This window comes from Vitis riparia, chromosome 18 (genome assembly GCF_004353265.1).
Source record: "Vitis riparia cultivar Riparia Gloire de Montpellier isolate 1030 chromosome 18, EGFV_Vit.rip_1.0, whole genome shotgun sequence".
Taxonomy (NCBI): domain Eukaryota; kingdom Viridiplantae; phylum Streptophyta; class Magnoliopsida; order Vitales; family Vitaceae; genus Vitis; species Vitis riparia.
Window position 1 is genome coordinate 36,039,965 of NC_048448.1, and position 19,165 is coordinate 36,059,129.

General features: G+C 33.5%; 1 pseudogene; it reads left to right on the plus strand.

The window, feature by feature from the left end:
• The first annotated feature begins 152 nt into the window (after window positions 1–152).
• Window positions 153–16,109, plus strand: LOC117905807 (annotated as a pseudogene).
• Window positions 16,110–19,165: the final 3,056 nt, after the last annotated feature.

Sequence of the window (19,165 nt, forward strand, 5' to 3'; positions counted from 1 at the left end):
TTATCTGGGAAAATAATCACAGGTTCCCTCCCCATCCACCTCCTATTTTTCTGTTTTTATCAATTTATATGTGCTTGTTTATATTGAAATATTGAACTTTGATGGGTTCTTTGTGATAGTTTATTTGAGGTTGTCCATCTCAGTTATCCACTATGATTTACACAGAAATTGACATATTCTACCTAACTGATGAGTAGTTAAAGAACTCACATTCCCGGAAAGATGGTATAAATGAAGCAACTGAAACAACCCTTAGAATTTATGGTTGCGATCTCATCCAAAAAAACAGCATTTTACTGAGACTTTATGTTGTTATATTGTTCTTGTTATTTTTTTTTAATAGAAATGCAATTGGTACATACAATTCTTATATCTCCTATTTTTTATTTGTTTGTTTACCTTAATCTTATCATGTCAGACCTCAAGCAGTAATGGCCACTGGCCAAGTTTTGTTCCATCACTACTGCAAGAAGTAATTTGCCCATTTCAATGTGAAGGTTTATCCCTCCTCCTAACTATCTTTCAGTTTCTAATTTGCTAAAAATAAATTTTGAATCCTTTATTTATGTTCTGGTTTCCTAAAAATTTTGGGAAACTCACCTCCACTAGACCAGACATTTTGGATTTTTAAGAGGTCTTTTTTGCTTTCTTGGATATCAAGTAATGGAATTTCTAAAATTTGAAAGTTTAATTTACATTTTTTATGATGTAGCTCAAACTGAGAACAATGCTATATCTCTATGTTTTCTCCTTTATTTTTTTCTTCATGGAACATAATTCTCTATTTTTTTTTTTTTGTAAAGAGTTGCTTCCAGTTATGTTTGGCTAGCATCAAAATTGGAAGAAAGCCCTTGAAAAGCAAAGCAAGTCCTCATTGTTTTCCACAGAATGGAATACAGGAAGGAATACTTACCTGTTGTGCACTTGGACCCATTTTCTAAGGTTATGAATCTATATTGGTTACAAAAGTCTCAGAAGGTATATGTTATTGATTAGAAGTCCTTATGTGTTTTCTTCCTAAAGTGTGTGCTTATCTTTGCTTTTTGTTAATAGAAATATGTTGAATTGAAGACTAATTTGAGCAAAACTGAAAGACACATTTTGAAAGACCCAAACAAAAGAAGAAATAGACTCGTCTGGCCTCTGTTTGGTGGCCTCCAACTCTCATCTAGATACATCAATGTTGGCACTGAAAGCAAACTAGTCAAAAACTCATGAGCCATGTCCTCCCAAGTGCAAAGTCTCGAAAACTCAACTGAGGCAAACCATCTCTGAGCTGCCTCACTAAGTGACATGGGGAAAAGGGCCACCAACTGTGCATCATCTATCTCGTGTGCCCTCATAACTATGCTGTATAGTCTCAAGTGGATCTTAAGACAACCAATCCTGCTCAATGTCTGGCATGCGAAACTTGGTGGGCGAGCTAGCCGTTGGTATGTCATCCCTATCATCCTAAGTCAAACCTCCATCTTGTAATCTGATCTGCCTCATCCTGGACTCAAGTCTCTCAACCCTGACCTCCTACTCGGCCAATCTAATATCATCAGTAGTAGTAATAATAGGAGGCGGCACTATGGCAGCATGTGGTGGAGCAGTCTCACAATGATCTGATAGATGGAATGGAACGCCATGTGAAGTCCCAGGTGGAAGAACCTGTGATGTCTGAGATACATGGGGAATTGTCTCGTTAGTGCTAATGCAGACTGGATGATGATCCTGGCGAGAGCTTTCTATCTTATCCAAGCGTCTATTGAATCCTACCATGAACTCCTAAATAGAAGCAAGCGCGGAAGCTAGTTCATCAGACATCTTAACTAAACTATCTGAACTCTGATGTGAATTTGCTCTGATCAATCGACCTCCAATTGTCCTCCAAGAATGTGGCTCCAGACTCAACCAACTCCTAAACTGACTCCCTACAATGCAAATGAAATGGATGAAGGACACAAGATAGAACCCTAAAAGACAACAATACAACATGCAAACACCTGGTCTTGAGGTGGCAATCTGAAATCTGGATGTATGATGAGAACTCTAGAGTCATAAAGTTGTCCATTGTGAGATGGCTACAAATGTGATTAGAGAATTCCTATCAATAATCCAAGATGAAAGAGGTGTGAAAAACACACTATCACGATACTCCATCTATAACCACATATCTTTAACTCAACCTTCAACTCGAGCTCCATAAAGAGAAAAAAAATAAGGTGGTTAAAGCGACTCTCTCGAAAAATGTGTGAATGTGAAAACGTGTCTTTCACCTTTCTGTAATGAAAATATGAGCATTGAGTCAAAAATCGAATCAATGATCAAACAAAGAATGAGGTACTGAGCCCATGATAGATGTAAAGTGTAAAAAGGTAATCAATAAACATATCCCAAAGCAGCAAGCAAGTGACAACAAAGTGAAAGGATGTGTCGAGCCAAGAAAGGAAGACGAAAGCCCTAGGGAGAAAACATGTTAAACTCATCGAGTGAAAGAATTTGATGCAACAAGGCAAGAGATGATCCAACCAATACCCAAACTCATACTGATATTTGAGCACTCCCAACTAAAAACCAAAAGAGAAAGCACTAGATCCAAGTAAGTGACTAAGGCGGCTCTGAAGGCTCTTAGATGCACCCACATGTGAGGAAGAAATCCTAATAAAAGGATCTAAGCTCATCCTACAAGGTCAAGATGGCTCTAAAAAGAAGATGGGTGGACTTTAAAAGATCCCTAGCAGAAGCAATCGTACCCTCTGACAGTACGCAACCCTCTGCACACCTCCGAAGAGACGGGACACTTCCATGCAAGGTGTCATTACCTTTACATATGCACTACCTCGACATCCCAGGGGGTTTTCTATGGCAAAAGCTCTCCTAATGGTTGGCGTATCTCATAACTCTGATCACTTATCAATGATCTAAGGTGCACAGTGAGTGGTGTGGGTGCATCCGAAAATCCTATGAAACTAAGAAGAAAACACACTGATCACACAAATATCCTGAAATCTAGCTTTGGGCTATACAAATCTTCAAAGGTCGGACTCCAATCAACATCAATGTGTCGGCCACCTCCAAAATGCTCTCAAACATAAATATAGCCCATCACTAAACCCTACTCCTAATCACTAGCTCGGTCGAAGAGCAAACAAAGCAACAAGTCTCATATTAAATACGAGATCAAGTAAAACAAGGTCGACCAAGACTAGGGACTTGGAGACAAGGGGATAGGTGTGTATCCCACATAAACAAGCAACTCATGCAATCACACGGAAGGAGAGAAGTCATGCAACAGACAATCATGCGAAGCACATGTATATCATCAAAATCTATACACAAGCTAAGCAAGAAATATGATAATCGATGCTTTCCCACTCGATGTTGCAACTCGTTTTTTATTTATTCGATGAAAACATTGATTTTTAGACAAATACGTGGAGTCGCCATTTTGTGGACCTCATATTTTCGCTCGATGCTTTCCCACTCGATCGTGCAACTCGTTTTTTATTTATTCGGTGAAAACATTGATTTTTAGAAAAATACGTGGAGTCGCCACTTATTTTTGTTTTATTTTTTAAATGAAAAACAAAATAAGAAAGAAAAACCCTAAGTGTGACTCCTGAAGGAAAAACTGGTCTGTGAAAAATCGAGTCTGGGTCCGGGGGTTTAAGTTACTTATTGGAAAGGTATGGTAAAGACCATGACACCCCTTTAAGTCCCTAAAAGCGGGTCTCTACTAAATAAGGTGAAGTAAGCGTGACAATTGATAAGGAAATCAATGGATACCAATGAAATGATCAAATAATAAAACGAATCATGCATAAGAATAAGAAAAATGAGAGTGAGATTGTACTTCAGCAGCAAGTAATAGTGCGCTATCAGGGAAACAAGGTTAGCTCAAGTATAAAATTATCACATGCATATCAAAGAGTAAGACAAAGATCAAGCAACATTCATTAAGCATAGCAATTGACAATCAGAAGAGATCATATGTAGGCCCCCCACCAAAACCCAATTGATTTTGCATGAATTAATCTCACAAATTCCATTATTTTGGAATTATGAAAATTACCTTCATGCTTATTAAAAATAGTGAAAAATGAGAAAATTATTTTAAAATCAAAGAAAATTTGTGAAAGTGCTTGCTTGAAAGAAAAAGGTAGCAAGTTTATTTAAAAAGCAGAATTTTTAGCAACTTAAAACCCTAATGAAGGATGAAAAGTAGTAGAATTAAAAAATGTTTGAAAACTGAAGTGAAATTAAAATTATTTGAAAGAAAACTAGAGTTTTGAAATTTATTTGAAAATTAAACTCACAAAATTATTTGAAAATTGGAGTTTTGAAAATTAAATTTAAGGATTGGAATTTTGAAAATTATTTGAGAATTGGAGTTTGAAAAATTAAATTTAAGAAATGGAATTTTGGAAATTAAATTTGAAAGAAATTGGAATTTTGGAAGTTATTGAGAATTGGATTTTTGGAAATTAAATTTGAAAGAAATTGGAGTTTTAAAAATTAAATTTAGGAAATGGAATTTTGGAAAAAAAAAATTAAATTTGGGAATTGGAAGTTTGGAAAATTATTCGAACATGGAAGTTTTGAAAATTAAATTTTAAAAAGTGGAATTTTGAAGAATTATCCAAAAATTGGATTTTTGAAAATAATTAAAGTTTGGAAAGTTAAAGTTTTGAAAATTAAACTTAAAAAGTGGAGTTTTAAAAAATTAAATTTAAAATGGGAGTTTTCGAAATTTATTTGAAAATGAAAGTTTGGAAAATTAAATTTGGAAAAAAAAAAAAAGAATTTTGACATTTGGAGTTTTGAAAATTAAATTTGAGAATCGGAATTTTGAAAATTATTTGGAAATCAAAGTTTGAAAAATTAAATTTGAAAATCGAAGTTTTGAAAATTATTCGAAAATTAGAGTTTTGAAAATTACTTGGAAATTGATTTTTTTTAAGTTAATTTTTGAAAATAAGAAATTTTAAAAAAATATTTGAAAAGGATTTATATATTTATATATTTGACACTAAGAGATGACAGATTAAGAGAATGGCTTTTTGGGTTACATGTAGGAATGAGGCCCATCTCCAAATGCTTTCCCTAAATTTTATGAGGCCAAACATTTTATTGAATTTTCTATTCCCCATATCTAGGTATTTCAGCCTTCTATGTCAACATATGGTGTACCAGAACTCTTCTTCAAGGCTTGACTCAAGAATGCCGACATTTTTTATGATGCTTACTATGCAAAGAACCATAAATATCCAAACATGTCTCCCAAAAGCCACCACAACCAAAACAACCAACCCACCATAATATTCAGCACTCCAAACACACCAGAAATGGACGAATGATAGCAAGAATATAAACTAGGGAAAAAACTGGACGTTTTTTCCAAAGCTCCATTACCACTTTCCCTTTTTTTTTTTCGGCTCAAGCAATGTGTGCAGAGTGTACCCCCTTCCATATCAAAGCTTTTTTAATTTCTCAAGCCTCTCTTTGAATAGCTCATAGTCAACAATATCTCAAATAGATGACACTAAAAAAAAAAAAAAAAAAAATCAAAGAAACAAAGCATTCTCTTAACAAACAACCTATAAAACTGTACTCCATTTCATGCTGTCCTGAATAGATCTAAGCATGTGGAACGAAAAGGGCGCATCTTGTATGATTAAACAAATACCAAGCTCTAAGAAAACAACCCATATATCAATCATTTACAGGGGAAATCAAAGAAACCAGAAAGGGAACAAAATAGAGCAAGCATGAAATGATGAAGAATCGTGAAAATGAGAAAAAAGGAATAAGAAATCCACAAAAAAATCCTTACCTAATGGTGTTCATCTAATCCTCACCCTGGTACTCTATTTTTTCTCTCTCAATCTCTGTTTTTCTCCCAGTTCTCTCCTTCCTACCACTGCTAGTTTTTTTTCTATCCCCATTTTCTCTAGTCTCCAACTCCCTTTCTTATCTTCTCTTACCCTTCCATTGCTCCAGCCATCATCCTATGTCCTCTGTTCAGAAGAAGTTTCTATCTCAACCACCACCATGGCGAGGTGTGGTGTGTTCTTGCCACACATCCATGCAGTTTTTCCCGGCATAAACAAGTCCCCCCTTCAAATGAAATGTTGCCTGCTCTTCCAAGGTGATAGAAATGTGCTCCAAAAATAACCAAAAATCTTAGACAAAAAATGAGGGTTTACAAATATGCCCCTTTTCAGTAGAGATCATGAGTGAAATGAATGGATCACGAATACGTGAGAGGCAAATGGAATGAGGTGAACTGTACCAAAAAATAGAAATGATCCTGAATTTTGGTCTAAACATATAACACGATAAGCTCGAGATCAATGGCACATACTAGGGAGGAGAGACTCTAGCCAAAGATGTGGATGATGGGAGGAGTGTATATGCAATGAATAACACTGGATAGTGATACAATGAACAGTACAAACATGACTGAGATAATGAGTGATCGACACAAGGAAAAAGAACTCAAATGAAGGATAAGGTGTGGCTCAAGGCCGAATAGACTCAACTAGGTAGGTGCGACTCAAAGCCGAACAAGACTCAACTCAACTGACAAGATGAATGACCGATCGATATAGGTGCGATCCCAAAACTCAAACTGTACCCCCTTCCATATCTAAGCTTCTTTAATTTATCAAGTCTCTCTTTGAATAGCTCACAATTGGCAAAATCTCAAACAGATGGCACTAAAAAAAAATTCCAAAAAACAGAGCATGCTGTGAACAAACAACCTATAAAACTAGACTCCATTTCATGCTGTCCTGAATGGATCTAAGCAGGTGGAATGAAAAGGAAGCATCTTTATGATTAAACAAATACAGAGCTCCAAGAAAACAACCCATATATTAATCATTTATAGGGGAAATCAAAGAAACCAGAAATGGAACAAAATAGAGCAAGCATGAAATGATGAAGAACAGTGAAAATGAGAAAAAAGGTATAAGAAATCCGCAAAAAAATCCTTACCTAACGGTGCTCCTCTGATCCTCACCCTTGTACTATGTTTTTTCTCTCTCAATATCTGTTTTTCTCCCACTTCTCTCCTTCCTGCCACTGCCAGTTTTTTTTCTATCCCCCTTTTCTCTAGTCTCCAGCTCCCTCTCTTATCCTCTCTTACCTGTTCCATTGTTCCCGCCATCATCCTATGTCCTTTGTTCAGAAGAAGTTCCCATCTCAACCACCACCATGGAGAGGTGGTGGTGTGTTCTTGCCACACGTCCATGTAGTTTTTCCTGATATAAAGAGGTCCCCCCTTCCAAATGAAATGTTACCAGCTCTACCAAGGTGATAGAAATGTGCTCCAAAAATAACCAAAAAACTTAGACAAAAATGAGGGTCTACAAATTTGCCCATCTTCGGTAGAGATCACGAGTGAAATGAATGGATTAGGGATACGTGAAAGGCGAATGGAATGAGGTGAACTGTACCAAAGAATAGAAATGATCTTGAATTTTGGTCTAACATATAGCATGATAAGCTCAAGATCAAGGGCACATACTAGGGAGGAAAAACTCTAGCAAAAAATATGGATGATGCGAGGAGTGTATATGCAATGAATAACACTGGATAGTGATACAATGAACACTACGAACATGACTGAGATAATGAGTGATCGACACAAGGAAAAAGAACTCAAATGAAGGATAAGGTGTGGCTCAAGGCCGAATAACTCAACTAGGTAGGCGCGACTCAAAGCCGAACAAGACTTAACTCAACTGACAAGATAAATGACCGATCGATATAAGTGCGATCCCAAAACTCAAACTATGTCCCCTTCCATATCTAAGCTTCTTTAATTTCTCAAGCCTCTCTTTAAATAGCTCACAGTCAGCAAAATCTCAAACAAATGACACTAAAAAAAAAATCCAAGAAACAGAGCATGCTCTGAACAAACAACCTATAAAACTATACTCCATTTCATGTTGTACTGAATGGATCTAAGCAGGTGGAACGAAAAGGGATCATCTTGTATGATTAAACAAATACCGAGCTCTAAGAAAACAACCATATATCAATCATTTACAGGAGAAATCAAAGAAACCAAAATGGAACAAAATAGAGCAAGCATGAAATGATGAAGAACTGTGAAAATGAGAAAGAAGGAATAAGAAATCCGCAAAAAAATCCTTACCTAACGGTGCTCCTTTGATCCTCACCCCGGTACTCTGTTTTTTTTTCTCTCAATCTCTATTTTTCTCTCACTTCTCTCCTTCTGCCATTGCCAGTTTTTTTTCTATCCCCTTTTTCTTTGGTCTCCAGCTCTCTTTGTTATCCTCTCTTACCCGTTCCATTGCTCCCGCCATCATCCTATGTCCTATATTCAAAAGAAGTTCTCATTTTAACCACCACCATGGCGAGGTGGTGGTGTGTTCTTGCCACACGTCCATGCAGCTTTTCCTGGCATAAAGAGGTCATTCCCCCTCCTCACCCCCAAATGAAATGTTGCTAGCTCTTCCAAGGTGACAGAAATGTGCTCCAAAAATAACCAAAAAACTTAGACAAAAAATGAGGGTCTACAGTAACTCTCAAGATATGTGGGATAAGGTAAAGAGATTTAAAAGACTGCGTTTGAACCACGGACCACAAGCTCATTATGAGCATAACTACTTCACTATGCTCCATCCTTATTTGTGTTAATATTTAACATAAAACAACTACATAGGATATTTCCAATAATATATATATATATATATAATATAAATATATATATATATATATCACATTTTTTTTTCATTTTCAATTTGTTTTCATATTTAAATTTTGTATATATTTTGTTTAATAAATTTAAACCATTAATACATTTATATAAAAATGAATAAATAATATTATAAATGTTATTTAATTTTTAATTATATATTTTAAATATTTTAATTTTAATAAAATATAAAATATATATTTATGACTTCACTGGTTTGACTGCGGTTCGACCACTGGTCCGACCAGTCAATCATGAACCGGTAACTTTTTCAATTCAATATCCGGTCTGGTTCTAAAAACATTGTTAAAAATTGACAATATTTTTTTAATAATTTTAATCATGTAAAATTATATTATTACATAAAAATTTGATTACTTTATTTAAACAATATATTTTTATTTACATGAGGCATTGTGTAAATATTTAAATTATAAATTATAGAATACATTGGTATAATTTTTTTTTTATTAAAACAATATTGAATGTTGAAATACATGATATAATGTAACCATTATATATAACATATACAATTGGATATCTTGTATAAAATAAATATGAATGTAGCATAATATGTTCTATTCAATATAATATTATAAAAGAGTTAAATTTCATTACCTCTTCAGGTTTGGTATAAATACATCTAATCATCAATGATTTCAAATTTGGTCAATTAGCACCTTAATAAATTTATTTCATTTATAAATTATTTTTAAAGAGATTTGAATAAAAAGGATTTTAGGTAAGCATATTTAATAATTTTTTTTAAATAAATTTTATATATGAAATACCTCTACAAGGTATTAGCTGACGAAATAGAAATTCAATGGAAGTTTAATATATTTGTACTAAACGGGATGTGAATGAAATTAACCCTATTTTAAACCATCATGTTTCATATATATGTATCCTTACCATTCCCTTTCTATTCAACCAACCAACCAATTATATCACATATCTAGCCAAAAGGAAGTGAAAGTCAAAATTGAATGAGACACCCAACCAAGAATTAAGTTTTAAGACAATGCTATTTAAAGTGGGTCATCACTCTAAAAATAGTCAAGAGGGTTAAGTTACTTAAGTGTACATGCTCCTCTCACTGTGGCCCTCTCCTAGATTACTTAATATTACTGCTCTATATATATTTTTCTTACATGCATGATGTTTATTTTACTTACCAAAAAATTGACATTTTTTACGTTTGGTGACTGTTATATCCTTATATTTGGAATTTAATTTCATTTGAGTGACTATTATGTCCTTATTTGGGTCAAGAGTCGAAAAGAGTGTAAAGTGAATATTCTTAAAAAAATTTAAAACCAAATTATTATAATTTTGAAAGTGAAGGGAAGTTGAAAATCCCTAGAGTTTAGAGAGCAAAATGTCCACAACCAATACTAAAAAATAGACTGAAAATGGGCCAACTACTACTTTCTTCCTCACAAAAGAAACTCATTCTTGGTGGTTGCACCTCCTTGTTTTCATTTTTCATCCACTTTTTCCCCATCCAAATACTTCATGCTTATTTATCATAGAAAATTAGTTAGAAAGAAATTAAAATTAATTAAAAACTTGTGTGTTTTTAAATTATTTAATATTTATATACAAAATAAGAAAATAAATTAAATAAATTAAAGATACATATAAAAATAAAATATTTGCTTTAAATTTTTTTTTTTTCTTTTCTTCGATCTTTCTCTATTTTCTTTCACTTTTATTTTTCTTTGAATTTTTCAAAAAAAACAAACATAGGCTCAAAATTCATAAATTAAAATTTTGAAATTGTTCTAAAAAAAAGTCGAACTTAATTTTCAGATAAATTTATAGTATTTTGAATTAGGTTATCTATTTACCCTTAAAACCACTCCATGCTAATGCTGTTCTATTTAAACAAAACTTTTTGAAAACAGTCAGAATCTTCTATTCAATCCAAGTATTGTTACAAAAGATAGTACATATTAATTCCTTTTAACATTTATAGTATAGAGTCTAAATGTTTCATGTCTACCTAAGTTGGGAGTAACGCTTGCTGCACCTTCATGGTAGAATTATGTACTTGTTCCACCATCAAGTATATGGGATGGTTACCTAAGTTGGGAGCAATGCTTGGTGCAACTTGATGGGTGGAATTACATGTCCCAACATCAACTTGATGGTCTTGATTTGATGGATTAAGCTGGTGACATAATTAATGAGACAAATTAACATATAATATTATTATTGATCCTCCACACACACACACACACACACAAGGACATGGGTTGACATCTAGCATCAAAATTGGAAGAAAGCCCTCGAAAAGCAAGGCAAATCCTCATTGTTTTCCGCAAAATGGAATACATGAAGGAGTACTTACCTGTTGTGCACTTGGACCCATTTTCTAAGGTTATGAATCTATATTGGTTACAAAAGTCTTAGAAGGTATATGTTATTGATTAGAAGTCTGATGCGACTCATGGTAGCTTAGCTTTAAAGACGTATCAACAAAATTTATACCTTAATACTATTACTAAAGTAGCCAAGCTACTATAGCATATGGTTCTAGATCGTTCACTGGAAGGTTTTCGCAAACACAGTGATATTCAAATTAGAAAATAGGTGATTTTCTTATGGATGTTAGCTTTAAAAGAAGATGTAAATGTTTAGAAAGATTTAAACTAATTTAAGCTAACATTAAAGACTAAAATGAAAGGGTGTAAAAATAAGTTTCTCAAAGATAGGATAGCTATGCTCTGGCTCTTATGCAAATTGGAAATCTCAGGATAGGCTCTCGCATTAGGTTGCAACTATGTGATGCTTGCTTCCCGAACCGGTATGGATTTAGCAAATCAAGTTTTAATCCTTTAAAATGGCAAAACAGATGGTAGTGAATTTCATCAATGGTTATTCACCTTAGACTTCCTTTGAATGGCTCGTAAGAGATAACTAATGGTCTAAAGCCAAAAGCTTACCAAATATTGGCAACTCAAAGTCATTCCAAGTGATAAACTCACCTTTCAATGGCCATTGAAATTGGTTCTAATGGATTAATGCAAAACTTGGAATTGAAAACCTCACCTTCCAATAGCTCGTAGGAGATAACTAATGGATAGAAATCCAAAAGCTTATCAAGTATTGGCTGTTGGAAGTTGTCCAAAGGAAATAAAACCAAACTTTGCATTAATGAACTATTAATGAAAAATGACTACCTTACCTTCCGGGTGCGAGAAATTTCCATGGAATGCATCCAAGCCATCACATAACATCCATACTTTGAGAAACTTAAAAGGTTTTAGCCTCTCATCCTTAGGGATTTCATCCACCAAGGATGTTTGGCTACTAAGAAAATAGAAATGGGGAAGAACCGGAGAAGAGAGAAAAACAAAGCTTTATATATTTCTATAATAATATTACATATATTTCTCCATATATGTTTCAACGGATGCAAAGGAGTATAAATAGAGAAGTTTTTCCAACCTTCCTAGCTAAGAAATCTTATGATGGTGGATTACAAGGAGAAGAATGGAAATTTATACAAAAATATCTAAAAGAAAAGATCTCGTGTGGAGTCGGCAAAACAGGGGAGGGGTGTGCGAAATTTTCGCACACCTGGAGCAGTTGTCTTCCGAAGGCCATAACTTCCTCGTTTCAGCTCCAAATCGTACACGGTTTGAAGTGTTGGATTCTTGACTTCTTGAGCTTTGAAATGATATATAGAATGTAAAAAATGGACTTCGGAAGTGCTCCAAAAGTGCCAAAGAAGACTGCAGCTGCTGTCCTCTGTTTTCCTCCTTGCTTCTCTTTGCTTCTCTTTGCTTCTCTTTGCTTTCTTGCTTTTCTTTGCTTTCTTCTTTGGTTGGCTTGCCTAAGTAGCTCCTCCATCATTGGCATGCTTGAATTGATTCATAAGCTGATATAAACATGTAAACTTGCCACAAAATGGTTAAAACCAATTACTAAGGACCTTAATGAATTAATTGGGTTAAATGAATATGATTACTACACAAAGGTGCTTAAAACCATTATAATTAGGTCTACAAAATAGCACTTTTTGGTAGTAATCAAAGTCCTGATGTGTTTTCTTCCTAAAGTGTGTGCTTATCTTTTCTTTTTGTTAATAGAAATATGTTGAATTGAAGACTAATTTGAGCAAAACTGAAATACACATTTTGAAAGAGATGGCTTTTATTTGTCATCTAAAGAGGTTTCCATTAAATGACTTGATTTTATTTTTATTTTTTTTTTACAAAAACATATATTGCTTATTTGAAGTTTGAATAAATGTACAAAATGGTAAGGTAGAAGTAGAATTGCATGAGAAAATTCCTTACTTGCTAATACAACATTCTAAACAAAACCATAATACTCTTTTCTCCATTTCAACAAGCAAGGATAGGAGTTTTAGTAATTGCAAAGAGCTTCAATTGCAAGCTTTTTAGCACTCCAAGGTAAGGGTATCCAAGCCTAGCTATTGAGACAAGGATTGCACATCCTTCTTGCCTAATGCAGGCCTGTAGTTCCATCCAAATAGTTAGGAATGCCTTGGAAATAATACTAAGAATAGAGAGAGAAAAAAGAAGAAGAAGAATATACCCAATTCTATTCCCATAAGATGTTTAGAGCAAATAAAGGTCCCTTCGAATTTTGTGGTGGGTGGGTCCTTATATTCTTTTAGACGTGATTCACCTCCCCACTCGTTTCCTTTTTACCATTGTGAATAAAATGCAAATGTTAGGAAATTACTTTGAATTTTGTGGTGTGCGGGTCTTATATTCTTGAGAAGCCACCACCTCCCTACTCATCATTACTTGTTTGTACATCTCATAATGAAACATTTTCTAGGAATGCCTTGGAAATAATACTAAGAATAGAGAGAGAAAAAAAAATATACCCAATTATATTCCCGTAAGATACTTAGAGAAAATAAAGAAATTAATTCTAGCTCTTTAGATGTTAAGGAAAATTACAGTCCTTGATAATTTTTTTTTTGACGACATATTGAAATATTGGTTCTAAATGTTCTAATAGTGCAATTTAAAGAAGTACAATGAAGGTGCTTCTCTTTTTAGGGCTATGGAACAATGAGGATTAACATTGAAAAGTGCTTCTTACCTTGGCTTTTGCAATAGCATCATCTACTTTAGTTCTAATTTTCTTCTCAATATTCTATAAATAAAAAAAAACTAAGATTCACATAATTGAAACAATAGAGGATTCCTAATTATTGTATACAAGATGCTTCCTAAGATTCAAATATGTTATCCACTCTCCTTTTGAAATAGCCTAAACATGATAATACCACAAGAATTATAATAAAATAGCTAGAATTAATTTCATAAAATAGGAACCCTTTTTTACTTTTGAAAACAAAATTGTATTCATTAAATATGAGATAGAAGTTGCACATATGCATGGACTTCAAAAAATAGTTTTTTTAAAGGGTAATAAAGAATTTATCAAAAGATTGGTGAACCTTAGGCACTACTTTAGTGAACCTTAGATATTAAGGTAGTACCTAAGGTGCACTAGGGTAGTACCTAAAGGTTACTAAGATAGTACCTAAGGTATAGTCACTAACATACCAAAAGTGAACCAAACACACCCCTGATAAATAGAAAGATGTCAATTACTGTGAATTAGTCAAAAGGAAATCAAGGGACAAACTTTTGAATTCTCCGACTTCTTTTGCAGCATTCACTATGGTTGGTCTCTCGTCCATATCTTTCATACTACATCTCATAGCAAGGTCAAATATGGCTTGAAATTGTAGCTCTTCATGTATCCCTCTTGGCTGAGCTAGAATTATAGGATCCACAATGCCATTGATGTCGTAGGTGTTTACAAAGCTTTGGGCATAATCTTGTACACTAGCTCTCTCCTTGTGCATTATCGAGTGTGCCTTTTTCCCAATCAAAAGTTCCAATAGAAGAATACCAAAACTAAAAACATCATTTTTCTCAGTGTACACACCTGAGATAAGTCTCAAGAGCCAAGTATCTAAAAGTTCCACCAATTTCATCTTCCACTTGCATTTCACCTTTAGGAAGAGTGATAGAAAGCGAGAAATCGAATAGTTTGGTAGCAAAATCTTGGTCCAAAAAGAAACGTGAGGGTTTGATATCGGTATGAATGATGAACCTAGGAAATGTAGTGTGGAGATAGGCAATTACATTAGCAATAGCATAAGCAATTCTTAATCTACTTTTCCATGACAAAGGGTTGGGAGGAGAAAATATTCTATCTATGAGAGATCCACTAGATGGAAATTCATAAACTAGAATAGGGATTTGGGTTTCTAAGCAACATCCCAGTAGCTTCAAAGCATTCTTATGGGCATTTGTGAAGCAATAGCAATTTCATTGATAGCCATTTCAACACCTTCATAAAAGTTGGTCCTAACAGAGATTGTTCGACATTCCAAAGAACCTTTGTACCATATGCAATTACCCACATCATGGTCGAAAATCAGACTAGTTTTATAATCGTCTATTGCATTCTTAAGTTCTTTCATAGAGAAGCTTCTAATAGGATTGAAATACTTTCCATTAAAATAGGAAATTCTCTCCTTCAGTAACAAACTTCCATTCTTCAACATCGATTCCTTCTTCATCTTCTTCAATTCCTTTCTCCTTATCTTGCCCATTCTGATCAAGCTTGATTTTCTCTCTCATTTTCCTTTTTCTGTTCACCAAAATTAATTCAATAGTCAATAAATTATCACCCTAAAGGTTTCCTTAGCTTGTACTATAACCATTGAGAAAACGAAGTAAGAGCCTTGTTTTCAATCACAAAAGTCTACCACTATGAAGAAAAAAGGAAGCCACTATTATATTCTATGTTGCTTATTTACCCAAAAATTTAGGCTCCATTCATATGGTCCAGAGTGATACAAGAGGGGGAAAAAAAATAAAAGTCTTGTTTGATTTATTATGATAAATATAAAAGGAAATGAAAGAAAATTACCTATGTTTGAATTATTTGTTGTTTATGTAGAAAAAAACAAAGAGAGAAATAAATTTGAGGAAATATGCAAAAAAGAAAAAAATATTCTCTCATCAAATATAGAAAAACCATTTTTTTTCTTTTTTTTTTTTTTTTTGAAACCCAACTTAATCTAAGATCTAAGAAAATGAATTCAAAACAAAGAAAAATATCAGACCAATAAAGTTTAGGAATCCAATAGAAAAGCAGGTACCTTATGGGTGAGGCTGAGGTGAAGTGATCAAGAAGAAGCGCGGCTATAGATGTTGTGATGAGCTGAACCCCAATTTAAGATGTCATGGTGGAGTTCACAGTAGAGATTTGTGAAGGAAGAAGACTTTGAGCTATTGCAATATCTATAACCCAAAATTATGTTCAAGCCAAGTTTGTATTTGGTTGATTAATTAACATTATTTGCTTGGACAGGTGCAACTAACCAGCCCCATGTCCTATTTATTTAGGGAAAAACCATCTAACCATACACCAACTACAAAAAATATGAGATTTTGGAACTTTACTTTTTTCTTTTTAATTTTGGTGTAAAATGGGAAAAAATATTGTCTATTCATGCACTTCAATAGTGCTTTCAAATTTGTTCCACAATTACCCTCAAAAGTAAAGAACAAAGTACGCACCAATTTAATACCACCTGTTAACAAGTACATGTGTCATTTATTTTTATTATTTTTCTCACATCAATATATCTCTCTCACCACTTGTCACGTTTCCACTTTTTTTTTTTTTTTTCCTCTCTTACCACCACAATCCGTTATCACGTATTATAGTTTTTATTATTATTTTTCTTTTTTGTCTTTATATTCTTTTTAATATGCTTGTGCATTTTTTAATAAAACTTCTTTAATTTTAATTTATTTTTACTCTCTAATTTGTCTATATTTATTGATTTTAATTATTTTTTGACATATTAAACTTAAAATGATAATATACAATAAATAATTAATATAAAAATTTAAATAAAAACAAAATATATAATGTACAAAAATGAAATATTATCCCACAAATAATATTTTAAATATTAATTATAATAATACATTTTATAAATTAAGGTTTAAATTTAAAAACTCCATTTTATTATTTAGAAGTTTATGATATAAGATTTTTTATATTAAAACTAAACAAAAGATTTATTTATTTGTTAAATTCTATCACATGTAAAAGTAAAAATATCATCGTAATACTATTTTATTATTTACATTATTTTTCTTTTAATTTTTATTTTAAATTTATCATATCAAAATCACAATAAGTGACGGTGCTTTTATCATTTTTCTTATGATTTTAAATTGATTGTGGATCTAACTTTTTTTTTTTTTGGTTAAAATCTTTAATTTTTAATTAAAATAAAATATAAATATATTTTTCATAAAAAATTGTATTTAACCTTTTATATTAATTTAATAAAAAATAGGTACATCCTTAAAAAAAAAAAAAAAAGGTAAATTAATGCTTAGGAGAACTGAAAACACTATCATACTTATCATGGTGTATATATTTCTTTAGGACTCTTGATAAGTAATTGGAGGTCTTTGCCCATCCCAAAAATAACTTTGGGATCCTAGGTATATCCATTCTTAGAGTAACCAAGACCCTTATTTTCATTTTCATGGTTCATATATTCCTTTGAGGACCCTTGAGAAGGAATTAGAGGTTATTCCCCACCCTAAAACGGATATTGGAACCTAAGGTACATCCAAAAACAATTTGGTACATCATTTATAAAATTTGGTACATATTTCATAAAATTTGGCACATCCTTAAAACAATTTTGTACATCCAATCCATGAGCTACCAGACTCTATATTATTACCCATGGTTTGCTTATTTCTTTAGGGATCTTTAGAAAGTAATTAGAGGTCGTTCCCTACTCAGAAACAAACTTTGGAACCCTAGGTACATCCTTAAGGAAATTTGGTACATCGTTAAGAAATTTTGGTACATCTAATCCTCAGTCTATCGAGACCCCTATCTATCTTCCCATGGTCTATATTATCCTTTGAGGACCCTTAGGTAGTGATTGAAGGTCATTCCCCACATTAGAACGAACTTTGGCACTCTTGGTACATTCTTTACAAAATTTGGTACATCCTTAAAAATATTTGGTACATACTTGAGCTATTGAAACCTTTATCTTATTACCCATGGACCGATTATTCCTTTAGGGATCTTTGGGAAGTGATTAAAGATTGTTCCCTACTCCGAAATGGACTTTGAAACCCTAGGTACATCATTGAGAAAATTTGATACCTCCAATCCTTGAGCTAACGGAACACTTATTTCCATTTCCATAGTCCATTTCTTCATTTGGAGACCCTCAGGAAGTTATTGAAGGTCGTTCCCAATCTCATAATGGACTTTGGCAACATTGGTACATCCTTTGCAAAATTTGGTACATCCTTTAAAAAATTTGGTACATCCTTGACAAAATTTGGTACTTCCTTCACAAAATTTGGTACATTATGAACGATATACCAAATTTTGTGAAGGATGTACCAAGGGTTCCAAAGTACATTCTGAGGTGGAGATCGACCCCCAATCACTTCCTTATGGGTTCCAAAATGAAATCATGTATCATCCATGTTCAAATGGGGGACCCGAAAACAATAGGATCGGATGTACCAAATTTAATGAATGATGTACCAAATTTTGAGAAGGATGTACCCAGCATTCCAAAGTGCGTTCCGAGGCGAGGATCGACCCCAAATCACTCCTTTATGGGTTTTTAAATGAAATTATGGATCATCCATGTTTAGATGAGGGTCCCAGAAGCGATAGGATGGGATGTACCAAATTTAATGAAGAATGTACCAAATTTAATGAAGGATGTACCAAATTTTGTGAAGGATGTACCAAGGGTTCCAAAATGCGTTCCAAAATGGGGATCAGCCCCCAATCACTTCCTTATGGGTTCCAAAATGAAATCATGAATCATCCATGTTTAGATAGGGGTCTCGAAAGTAATAGGTTCGAATGTACCAAATTTAATGAAGGATGTACCAAATTTTGTGAAGGATGTACCAAGGGTTCAAAAGTGCGTTTTGAGGTGGGGATCGGCCCCCAATCACTTCCTTATGGGTTTCAAAATGAAATCATGGACCATCCATGATTGCGTGCCTAGCTGGTGTACCTTGAGTTTGGTCCTCAGACAGGAGTAATCAACAAAATTTATAACCTATATCACCATGCACTAGGATAGCCTTAGCTAATATAGCATAGTGGCTCTAGGATCGTTCACTGGGAAGGGTTTTCAACTTACAACTGATACCAATTCAAAGCTGAATTGGTGCTTTTTCCTTTCAAGGTTAGCTTAAGAAGAAAACATAAACTTTGGTTGAAAAAGGATTGATTTTAAGCTAACTAAAAAGAAAGTAATGGGAATTACTTATGAAGAAAAGCGTTCCTTGGAGTTTTAGGTTCACTGGGGTCAGGCTCCTCATGCAAAAACAGAGCTCCGATCACTTGAATCTTTTCCTC